Below are 12,206 nucleotides of genomic sequence, written 5' to 3'. Positions count from 1 at the left end.
TGACTCGGTTCAGCGTTCACCCTGATGTAAAGTAGCGATTTTTATTGTTTTGTCATGAAAACCCAATTACATAATCCAACATATGTGTAAAGAAACAACATATTCCAGTTAACGGTATATTTTTTAATGATTCATTACGGTATAAATTAGGTTAACTGGAGCTGTGGAGGCTTCTTGCTGAAGAGCCAGCGGGGCGACGCGGTTGTTTTTTCCCCGGCTTGTGCGCCGCCCGCGGCTTGACTCGGTTCAGCGTTCACGCTGATGTAAAGTAGCGATTTTTATTGTTTTGTCATGAAAACCCAATTACATAATCCAACATATGTGTAAAGAAACAACATATTCCAGTTAACGGTATATTTTTTAATGATTCATTACGGTATAAATTAGGTTAACTGGAGCTGTGGAGGCTCCTTGCTGAAGAGCCAGCGGGGCGACGCGGTTGTTTTTTCCCCGGCTTCCGTGTGCCGCCTGCGGCTTGACTCGGTTCAGCTCCAGCAGCAGCAGCGGCCGTTCCTCCGTTGTAGGAAGCCCTTCAATGACAAGCGCTCTCATATTTTGCGAATGCATAAACTACATCTTAAATTATGGCTATGTGTCTAATATGGCTGTCGCTTATCAATGACTTTGCGACAGCCATATTAGACACATAGCCATAATTTAAGATATAGTTTATGCATTCGCAAATATGAGAGCTCTGTCATTGAAGTGGGTGGTGGCAGCTTACTAACAGTAGCGATTTTTATTGTTTTGTCATGACCAAACATAATCCCAACATAGATAGGAGGTGTACTGTATGTCAAATGTCGGTCATGTGGTGGAAGAGTTTAGCACAGTCGCACAACAGAACACCAGTGTTTCTAGTAGATATGTTTATACATATATATATACATACATATATGCGCATGCGCAGCCACTCTGCCGCGACTGCCGCGTCTCTCTTGTCTCTCTTGTCTCTCTTGCCGCAAGGCCGCGTGCTAGTGGATTGATTGATTGGCCGTGTGGCCAATCAGAGAAACGCTGAACGAAAAGCTGAACACAAGTTGGTTGCCTTTAATATTCACGCGCCCAGGCCGTATGCATAGAACGCATACAACATCTCCTCTCCTCTCCTCTCCTACAGTTCTGAGCGCATTCCAGTATTTCCCATCCTACTGCGCGATTGGTTCTTGACAAGCGTCGTCAAGTTGTTCAGTATTGACAAAGCCTACTTTGCTGGAACAATTTATTTCGCACTATACAGTATGCGGTATACGTATAAGTACAAGTATAAGTCTTTATTTGTCATCAGATTAACACACACACACATGCGATGAGCGACACACAGGAACACACACATGCACTGAGTCGCGAGTCGTGTGTGTCATTTTGAGATCTGTCGCAAATCGCTTCCTGTTGAATGGATCAGACAGCGATCAGACGCTGAAACGTGGCTGTTTTACACGCGCCTCATTCACTTTATGAGATAATAATAATAATAATAATAATAATAATAATAATAATAATAATAATAATAATAATAATAATAATAATAATAACAATAACAATAACAATAACAATAACAATAATAACAATAATAATAATAATAATAACTTTTTTAATAACTATATTTGTATAGCACTTTTCATACAGAGGTTGCAGTTGAATGAATGAATGAATGAATGAATGAAAAAGTTTATTTTTGGACATGTTATTCTCCATATTTCTCCAAACAACTCACGATATCTTGTTCCGTCGAACCAAACAATCATAGCAACAAATAAAAAAAACATTAAAAGAAAAAACATTAATAAAATAAAAAAAAATAAGGAATTATAAACATAAGGTCAAGAGCAATGTGTTTGGTTAGCAGACATGTCCAAAAAAGGAGTAGAGGGAAGCTAAGCTTATTGATCCCTACCCCCTTACATTTATATTTGTTCTTCCATTAATTTTACTAGATATAACATAATTTAGTGTATTACAATATAGAATATACTTTTACTTATATTAAAAGATTACAAGAAAAGAAAAAAACTTGATTCACTTGACAGCAGTGAATATAGTACAGCACTACATACACAATATAACATAACTTTGTTTATCCTCAATACTTATTTCTGTATTTTTCCAATATGTATTTATTTTAGCTGCTTTTTAAATTGTGCCACATGTTTACTCTGTTTGATGTATTCGGGTAAATTATTCCACAACTTCACTCCACACACCGATATGCACATGCTTTTCAGCGTGGTGTTTACCATTGGTTGTTTAAGATTCCCTCTCCCTCTTAAGTTATATTCTCCTTCCCTGTCTCTGAACCATTTTTGAATGTTGCCTGGGATTAGTTTATATCTGGCTTTGTATACAATGAGGGCAGTTTTGTAATCCACTAGGTCCATAAATTTCAATGCTTGTAGCTTTATAAATAAGTTATTGGTGTGTTCATAATATCCTACATTGTTGATTATTCTTATTGCTTTTTTTTGCATGGTGCATATTGGCTGTAGAGTGCTTTTGTAGGTATTACCCCACACCTCCGCACAGTAGCTCATATATGGTAGGAAGAGTGTTTTTTGGTTTAGAATGTGTTTTATCTTGCATAGAACACCAACACTCCGTGCCAATTTAGTCCTGACATATTTGATATGAGGTTTCAGGTTGAGTTTGTGGTCTATTATCACACCCAGAAATGTATTCTCAAATACCCTCTCCAGTTTAATACTATCAATCATTAGTTCCACCGGTGTATTTACTTGTATGTCATGTTTACCAAATATCATGATTTTTTATTTTTTTTTTATATTTAATGATCATTTATTTACATCAAACCACACTTTCAGCTTGGTTAGCTCAGCTGCAACATTCTTTAAAAGCATTTGGAGGTTCTCTCCCTCACAGAAGACATTTGTATCGTCAGCAAAAATTACATTTTTCAATATTTTAGACGCATTACCTATATCATTTATATACAGTATGAATAGTTTCGGGCCCAGAATTGACCCTTGCGGCACACCACAGATTATGTTGGACTGAGTGGACCTGTACTCCCCCAACTGCACAAACTGTTGTCTTTGTTCTAAGTAACTCTTTAACCAATTGAGCCCTACTCCTCTGATCCCATACCTTTCCAATTTTAGTAGCAGAATATCATGATTTATAGTGTGAAACGCCTTCTTCAGATCTATGAAGACCCCTATTGCAAACTTCTTATTATCAATTATGCTCGTCAGTTCTTCTACTAGGTCCATTAGTGCCAATACCGTTGAATGATTCGATCTAAATCCATATTGACAGTCTATAAGTAATGCGTGTTTATCAATGAAACTGTCCAATCGTGCTGCAAATACCTTTTCCATTATCTTTGAGAACTGGGAAAGAAGAGAAACCGGCCTGTAATTGGTGAATAGATTTTTCTCACCGGCTTTGAAGATCGGTATCACTTTTGCAGTTTTCATTTTGGTGGGGAAGGCACCCAGTTTGAATGAGAGGTTACAAATATGCACTAAAGGGTCTGCTATGGCTATTATTACTTGCTTAATTATGGTCATGTCAATGCCGTTCCAATCTGTTGATATTTTATTCTTAAAATTGTTCACAGTATCCATAATTTCATTTTTATCCGTTTTTCTCAAGAAGATAGTACTTGGGTTCCTTTCTTCAAAATAATTAGAAACACCTCCCCCATGTGGCGGGGTTATCTCCTCTGCCAATTTAGGCCCTACATTCACAAATAACCTGTTGAATCCTTCTGCCACCTCATTTGTATTACTTACTGACTTTCCCTCATCTATAAATTCATCTGGAAAGCAAGAACTAGTTGCTTTATTTCTTATAATTGAGTTTAATATATTCCATGTTCCCTTTATGTTATTTAAAAAAAATTCTAATACATTATTATTGTACTCTCTTACATTTTCTAACAATATCAGTTAGTTTATTTTTGTATAGTTTATACTTAATTTCTTTCTCTTTATTTCTATGCTTTATAAATTCTCTATATAAGGTGTTATTTTTTTTGCAAGCATTCAACATACCTCCCGTAATCCAGGGTTTGTCAGATTTCTTTGCATTTATTCTACTTTGCGGCATTGGACAGCTTCTGTCATATAGCAGCAGGAACATATTCAGAAAAGAATCATAAGCAGAATCCACATCTATTGATTCATATACATTTCTCCAATCCTGTGATAATAGTTATTTTCTGAACCTATTTAAAGTGTCCGCTGTTCTTAATCTCCTTTGCATGTTTACTTTACTATCAACCACTTTAACATCACAATGATAGACTACAAACACCGGTAAATGGTCACTAATGTTGTTTATTAATAGTCCACTCTCTATATTATCTATTAAATTATTAGTAAGTATATTATCTATTAATGTTGCTGAGTGACATGTGATTCTACTCGGTTTTGTAATAATAGGATATAGACTCCTACTATACATTGCATCCTTAAATTCTTCCATCAATGATAGTTTGTTATGATTTAAAAAATCTATATTATAATCACCACAGATAAAAGTAACCTTCTGGTCAGTGTTTGTAGTCATACCTTCCATCATTTCTCTGAATCTTTCTATGCTAGATCTGGGAGCTCTGTAAATGCAACTGACAATGATGTTCTTCCTTTTTCCCATGTCAATTTCAATAGCAATACATTCACATAAATCGTCAATTACCATCGTCATACTTTCAACTATCTTGAACTTTAACCTTCTGTCTACATATAGTCCTACTCCCCCTCCCTTTTATTTACTCTATTCATGTAGTTAAAATTATATCCCTCCAACTCAAAATCCACCCCTTTCTCCATGTTGATCCAGGTTTCCGATATTGCAAATTATGCTGAATGGTTTGGTGAACTGTTCAATATAATCTTTAATCTTATTAAAATGAGCATATGTGACTCGCCGTGACCAAACCGATTTGATGCGCAAAGGGGGAGGTGCTGTTAATGAACAAAATGTCTTGCTGTCCAGAAAATCCCAAAAATCGAAATCTTGATTTTTTTTACATATTTGAATTGTCATTAATCTGTTCCCTTATTTGCCCTTAGTTACAAACTTAAATACAACTTGTAAATGAGGTAATTATTGCTATAATAGTTCCACAAATTTTCTTTCAATTGAGGATAAAAAACTACACGAGCGGGCTGTGGGCCTGTCCACAGGTAGCAAGTACTTGTACTTAATAGGTGTTAACACACAGACGTCATTATTTAGCTCTCCTTTCTCAGAGAGAGAATAACACACTATTAATACACTATCTTAATGTTATAAGTTATAAGCAATGTAACGCAGTGTCTAAAAAAAAGATAAAAAAATAGGCCTTGACCCGTTATAAAACGCATGTTTTAACTTAATTAAAAACCATTAAAACACAGTTAGAATTTTATGAGCGAACGAATTTCGTTAGGGTGCATTTTTTCCAACCTAATGGGTAAATACATCTAAATAACACTGTTGAAAGCTTGGCTGTGTCGACGTTAATGTCCAATCGCGCGGCTGCTGGTACTGGTGCTGCTGCTGCTTGGTGCAGCGCGAGGGGAGATGAGTCGAGCAGGGGAGACGAGGCGCGCGTTAACCCTTTCACTGCCACACTACAGAAGCGCTTAGTAACGCGGATTTCTTTGTGCAGAATAAAAATCCAAAAAGAAACTCAGATTCTGGTTCAGAAGAAGAAGACAACGCAGACGTTATGCGGGCTATAATCACTGACAGCAACGCTGACAGCAACGCTGAAGAGCTGCTGCTGCTGCAGCAGACTGGACTGGAGAGATGTTGTAACTTGTAACCCTTTGTTGTAACCCTTTCACTGCCACACTACAGAAGCGCTTAGTAACGCTTCGCCTCAAAGCCGTTTCTGGCCGAATTAGTCATCGAATCTTTAATTTTTTTTTTATTCTTATTCAGAGGTATTTCGTCGAGATTTCATAATTTGTAATGTGGCAGCGAAATGTGTAGAAATATGGTAAAAAAACTATGTATCCGTTTTTTTATCCGTCACTACCACACTACAGAAGGTTAACCTTTCACTACCACACTACAGAAGGTTAACCTAGTTGTTGTGTCTTTCACTACCACACTACATGTATTTACATCTAAATGCTTCTGGAGAGGCCATCAGAACATTGAACATTGACTTTAGCATGTCTATTTTTATCTCGTGTTATTTTAAATGCTAATTGTTACGAAGGATCAGATTAAACCGAATATATATATTTATTTATGGATATATATTGAATAGTATTTGTATGTCGTTTGATATCCCTTGTATATTCCTTGTACATATGCACGGAATATCCCTTTAGCCTACTATAGCCCATAATAGTTCATTCTCTTATTGGACAAAGGACCAGGCGCCAGGGGACCAGCCCCTGGCGTCAAGTTCAAAGGTACCGACGAGACATGTCCGTACTAGCCCCGGCTCTGCCCAGGGATACGGCGACAGAAATGAGAGTGGCACTATTTGTTGAATGAATGAATGAATGAAAACTTTATTAACAGATTGCAGAATGGGTACAGTGCAGTACAGCTCAATACATACAATTGTTAAGGGGATGCAGACCAGAGAAAGACTTTCGTCTCGTTTCCACCAGGGTCCCCCATTTCCAATTCATCGTAACATATATGACATACATGACATACAGATAGACAGTACTGCTACATCTATACATTTATGACATACCAGATTTGCAATTACAGTACTGTATTTGTGATACAAAAAGAGTCCAGAAAGAAAAGAGTATATACATTAGGCGTAGAAACTGTACATTGGATTGGGTAGGTGGGGGTGGGACTGTACATTGGAGGTGGTTGGGGGGGGGGGGTAGGAGTGGGGGGGGGGGGTTGGGTAGGAGGGGTGGGTGGGGGACACTGTATAACTGTACAAACAACACTGTACATTGGATTATGGGACTGTACATTGGACTGTACATTGGAGGTGGTTGGGTGGGTGGGGGGGGGTGGGTAGGAGGGGTGGGTGGGGGACACTGTACAACTGTACAAACAACACTGTACATTGGATTATTGACAAGACCATACTTGGTAATTTACTGTACATTGGCGGGGGTTGTGTTCGGACATTTACAGGGGCCAGTTTCGAGTTGCAGTCTCCCTTTTTTTTTTTTTTGAGATTGTTTTTGAAAGTGGGTAGTGATTCACATTCCTTTACAGCTTTGGGTAGGGCGTTCCACATTGATGTGGCATAATTGCGAAACGTGTTTAGTCCCTTGTTTGAGCCGAATCTGGGTTTAACATGATTTGTGGAGCTCCCTCTGGTGTTGTGATCGTGGTATTCACTGACCTTTGGGAAGTATTTAGTCATGTACATGGGTACCTTGGTCGTGTAGTGTATCTTGTAGACCAGGCCCATTGCAAGTTGCTGTACTCTGTCGTCTACTCTAAGCCATCCTAGGTTGTCAAAGTGGGCAGGGGTGAGGTGGGTTCTAGGAGTAAGGTCAAGCAGTAGTCTGACCAGTTTGTTTTGAGATGTTTGTAATTTTGTTTTTAGCGCCTTTGAGGTGCTTTGGTACCATGAGGTGCAAGCATAGTCGTAGTACCCTTGAATGAGTGCTCCTGCTAGAGTCTTCAGGGTATTCTTGTTTACCAGTGAGGAGATCCGGTACAAGAAACGAGTTCGTTGGTTGACTTTTTTTATTACATTGGATGCCATTTTGTCACAGGAAAGTGACACCGTGCATATAAATATGGCGCAAGTAAATGTAGAAGTCCCTTACCCTTCTTCCCAACTTAGTAACAGAACGTGAAGCCTCACCCACGATACGACGTGCGGTGAAGTATGGCCTGTTTGGCCTTAGAATAGCATTGAGACCTCGTGCGAATTAATAACTGAATTGTCAGAGTTTGGCACTGTACCGTCGAGTGCGACGTATTTCTATCAAGTAATAATAGTCTATCGTGTATGGTGCATCGTGCGGTTAGAGTTCAAAAGTGACCAGCATCTCCAACGCTTCCTCGTGTTATCTAGAGTCTAATCCAGGTTGGGCCGACCACATGGCGCTTTCATCCGAGGAGATCTAGGCGAGGACCGAGGGACATGTACACTGGATTACCTACCCGACGACTGCTGAGCCCTATGCGGCTGGAATATATATTTGCTTTGGTACTGTGATTTGTGGAGCGGATAATCGCCGACGCCTGTGAGTGTTGGATTTACCCCCGAGAGGAGTCAAGTTGAGTCGGCGCTCAGAGAGACTGAGGTCGCCTAGCTTCTTCTTCATTGTGGAGCTACAGCCTACAAGAGAACCAAGGTGTATTCATCTGCGGATCAAGAGTCTATTGCACCGTCTTCTGTACTTGAAGTCTCCATAGATATCGTTGACCAGACGGTCTACTACCGACGGATCTCCTACCCCCCCTACCGGCTTACAACCGGGAGGACCCCCTCCAGAATATCCCGCTATATCATTAAGTGTACCATAGATATAATTCCCTAAGAGCCAGGTTGTATACTTGCTTCCTGCGTAACCAGAGATTGGACATTCAGTGTTGATTTGCCTACGAGTACTCATTTGCCTTACAAGTGCATTCAAATGATAAATGTAAGATAAATATTCTATGTACCTTTTGCTCCATTAAATATTTGATTATTACCTTTGACTGGAACCGATTTCATTGTGGAAAGTGTTCATCATATTTAGATATCGTGTACTGTATGGCCAGTAGTTAAAGTACATAAAGCGGTAGTGGTTTAATGATACCATACTTATCAATACAGTCAGGGAATTGTACCCCTCAGTTACAATTGGTCCTTCGAGCCGGATGGTAATTAGTGTAATATTGGCCTATGATGAACACTCCACGAAACGGTCCTCCTAAAGTAGAACGCCCGCAGCGTAGACGGCAGCCACGTCAGTACTTAGAGGATTACGCTGCCAGTATACTACCTAGCCTTCTACAAACGGTAAACGCGGTAAAAGTAGAAAGTAAAATTATGTCCGACCCTATCAACCAGGATACCCCGACCACAGAGGCCCTAGTGGGTTCTAATGTAACTGACCAAGCTCACGGTGGGGACCAGGAGGGAACTGACACGACTTTACCCCCCGCCAAGACCGAAGAAGTAATCCTCGGAGAGCTCCGGGAGGAAGACAACCCTCCAGAGATGGAACTCTGCACGGAACAAGATGAGGAGAGCGCCAAGGAGATAGAGCTCCAGGACTCCCCGCAGGAGAACGCATCCCCAACGAGTACTGCCAGGAGCGGATCACCTCAACCAGCGTCTTCCCCCAGCGAGGCGGACAAGATGCTGGCACAGGCGTTCCTCGCCAGCCTAGCAGCCTCCACAGAGCGCGATCGGCTCCAAGCACAGACGCTTAGTGAGCGCGAACATTCTTCCATGGAAAGAGAACGCATTCAAGCGCAGCAACGGAGCGACGAAGAGCGTATACGTCTGGAGATGAGACGCCTTCAGACGGAAGAGAATGGCAAGAGACCGGGCCGACACCCAGCGTGCCGCTGCCGGTGCCCAAAGAGAAGCAGATCTCACCAAGCGCGAAGCCGAGCGCGACAGACTACAAGCGCAGCTAATGGAGCAGCTGATCGCCAGGGCAAAACCCCCTCCCTCCACAAGGGGTTCCAGGGCCTCGTCAAGACACGGGTCAAGGGCACCCTCCCCTAACCGATCAAGCGACCCTGAACTCGACCACCAGAGAGAGCCTATACCCCCCTCCGAACCCCTTCCCCGACCGGTCCCAGTGAGACCCAGCTACAAGGAAGGAACGGCGTACACCGCGGAGAGGCTAAATAGACGACTACAGGATCTAGATGACCTGACAGAGGAAGAAGAGGGAGAGGAGGAGAGTCAAGCCCGACAGCAGCACAGTACTCCACAGGACCAGGAGGTCCAGTACAGCCCAGGCTATACCCCCGCGGCTCTGCGCTACAGACCCCCGACTCTATTCACGGGTGAGCATGACGCACGACCAGTCCCGAGGAATAGCACCTGGACCAGCGGGCCATGGTACCCTGCCGGTACCAGCCCACCGAGAGGCGTAAGAGGAGACTCGCCTAGGAGGCCTCTCTTCCAACGCTCACCGATGTGCCAGCCATCCACGGCGTCATACATTGGCACACCGACGTTTCCAGACTTCACCCATGAGAACCGAGCACAGTACACGGAGCTACGGATGTGCTTAGAGACAATGATGGTGGATGTAGCTGATGAACGCCACAAGTATGCTATCCTATTGAAGCACCTGAAAGTGCCCAGAGCGCACAACATAGCGCTAGCTTATGCCACCTCTACAACCCCATACACCGCGGCTCTAGCAGCACTAGACCAAAGATATGGACGTATATGGGATTACGTAATACAAGAGATAAGGCATATTGACCGCCTACCCCCAGCAACAGACAATCGCTCACTAAACGACCAGTCTATCAAAGTAAAATTCTTGGTAGGGATGCTGGGGGCGCAACGAGAAAAGGGTATGCACGAACTATACGCAAACTCGAATGTCGAGAGGATTTTAGAGAAGCTGCCGCCCGCCCGACAGGAGCGCTTCAGGCGGCAAAGAGACCACCGTGATCCTAACGGTCCCGAGCCATCCCTCCTAGACCTAGCCGACTTCCTGGCGAGAGAAGTCAGCAGCCTACGGTTGGATACGTTCGTGCGGAGCACACCAAGCTCCAGAGAGGGACCTAGGAGAGCAAACGATGGCCGAAGATTGGTGACTGTCATGCACCAATCAGAATCAGTACCGAGCAGCAAGAACCACAGTACCCCCTCGATGAAAGAGAAGTGGAAGATGGTGTGCCCGTACTGCGAAAAGGAACACTGGTTGTCACAATGTGACCTGTTCAAGAAGATGACCGCTGAAGAAGTGAGTCACTGGATAAAGTCCAACAGGCGCTGTTACCGATGTGCGCGCAGTCACATGGCAGCCGAGTGCCGCCTAAAGAAGAGGTGTAGTCGGTGTGACGGAGCCCACCTAGATGTCCTACACGACAGTAACAGAAGAAAGCCTGCACCATCCAGCAGCACAAAGGCAAGTGTTATGTACATTGACCCCGCTAGCAGCGGGGGCGCCCAGGTGCTCTTAAAGGTGGTCCGCGTAACACTGAGTTACCAAGATAAGGTCATGGACACTTACGCCGTCCTTGATGACGGGTCAGAGAAGACCCTTCTCCTCGCGTCCGCTGCGGCCCAGCTGGGGCTGCGGGGGAGCGAAAACCAGATGACGATTCGGACAATAAGAAGAGATCTAAAGACGATAAAGGGCGAGAATGTCTCCTTCACTATTGCAGCAAGCGGGCAGCCAGAGAGACGGTATAGGATTACTAATGCTTTCACCAGCCAAGAAATAGGACTATCGCAGTACACCTACCCCATCGCCAAGCTGATGGATAAATATGTGCACCTGCGTCAACTACCTATCCCGCTCATAGACGGTGCCACAACGACCCTGCTGATAGGCTCCGACCATGCAGACCTCATAGTCCCGATAGACCGGGTCCATACAGGACCCAGAGGTTGTCCTGCAGCAGTCGAGACCCGCCTAGGATGGACATTACAAGGCCCCCTCGCCAAGTCTCTTAACCGAACAGCAGCCACTAGCTGCCTCCACTCCAGAGTGACAGAAGAAGACACCACTCTCCTGCAGCATGTCGAGAGGCTATGGACACTAGAGACAATGCCCTTTAAGAACGAAAAGAAAGACATTCGTTCTAAGGGAGATATTTACGCTATAGCCCTCCTCGAGCAAGGGACAAAGAGAGTCACAGTCAACGGAGTGATGAGATACGCAACTCCACTCCTGAGGCGAGAGGGAATGCCCACCTTTCACGCCACAAAAGAAGCGACGGAGCGGTATCTATTGAACACAGAGCGGCGCCTAGCCAAAGACCCCGCTCAAGAGACTGTGTACCGCGCTGAGATTAACAAGCTAATCACAGCGGGACACAAAAAGAAAATTGACATTAAAGAGGCCGATCAGACGACCGAATCATGGTACGTGCCGCACCACAAGGTCCACCACAACGGCAAGGATCGTATTGTGTTTAACTGCAGCTACCAGATCGGATCACAAAATCTGAATAAAGAGCTCTTGCCCGGCCCAACACTCGGCCCCTCTCTACTAGGCGTGCTACTACGCTTCCGCCAGGACAAGGTGGCTATCAGCGGCGACATCAAAGGGATGTTCCTGCAGGTGAGACTAGTGGAGGAGGACAAGCCCCTGCTGCGGTTCCTATGGAGAGAGAGG

The 12,206-nt window shown here is 43.4% G+C and overlaps 1 protein-coding gene across 1 annotated transcript in view; it reads right to left on the bottom strand.

The window, feature by feature from the left end:
- Nucleotides 1-12,206, bottom strand: part of LOC311223493 (neural-cadherin) — a gene marked incomplete at both ends in the record, with an annotated part of 1,556,546 nt that overhangs the window by 523,073 nt on the left and 1,021,267 nt on the right.

Source organism: Notolepis coatsorum, assembly GCF_963971535.1.
Source record: "Notolepis coatsorum genome assembly, chromosome: 2".
Taxonomy (NCBI): domain Eukaryota; kingdom Metazoa; phylum Chordata; class Actinopteri; order Aulopiformes; family Paralepididae; genus Notolepis; species Notolepis coatsorum.
Note: the sequence above shows the minus strand (reverse complement) of the source record. Positions and strands in the feature narration are given on the sequence as shown.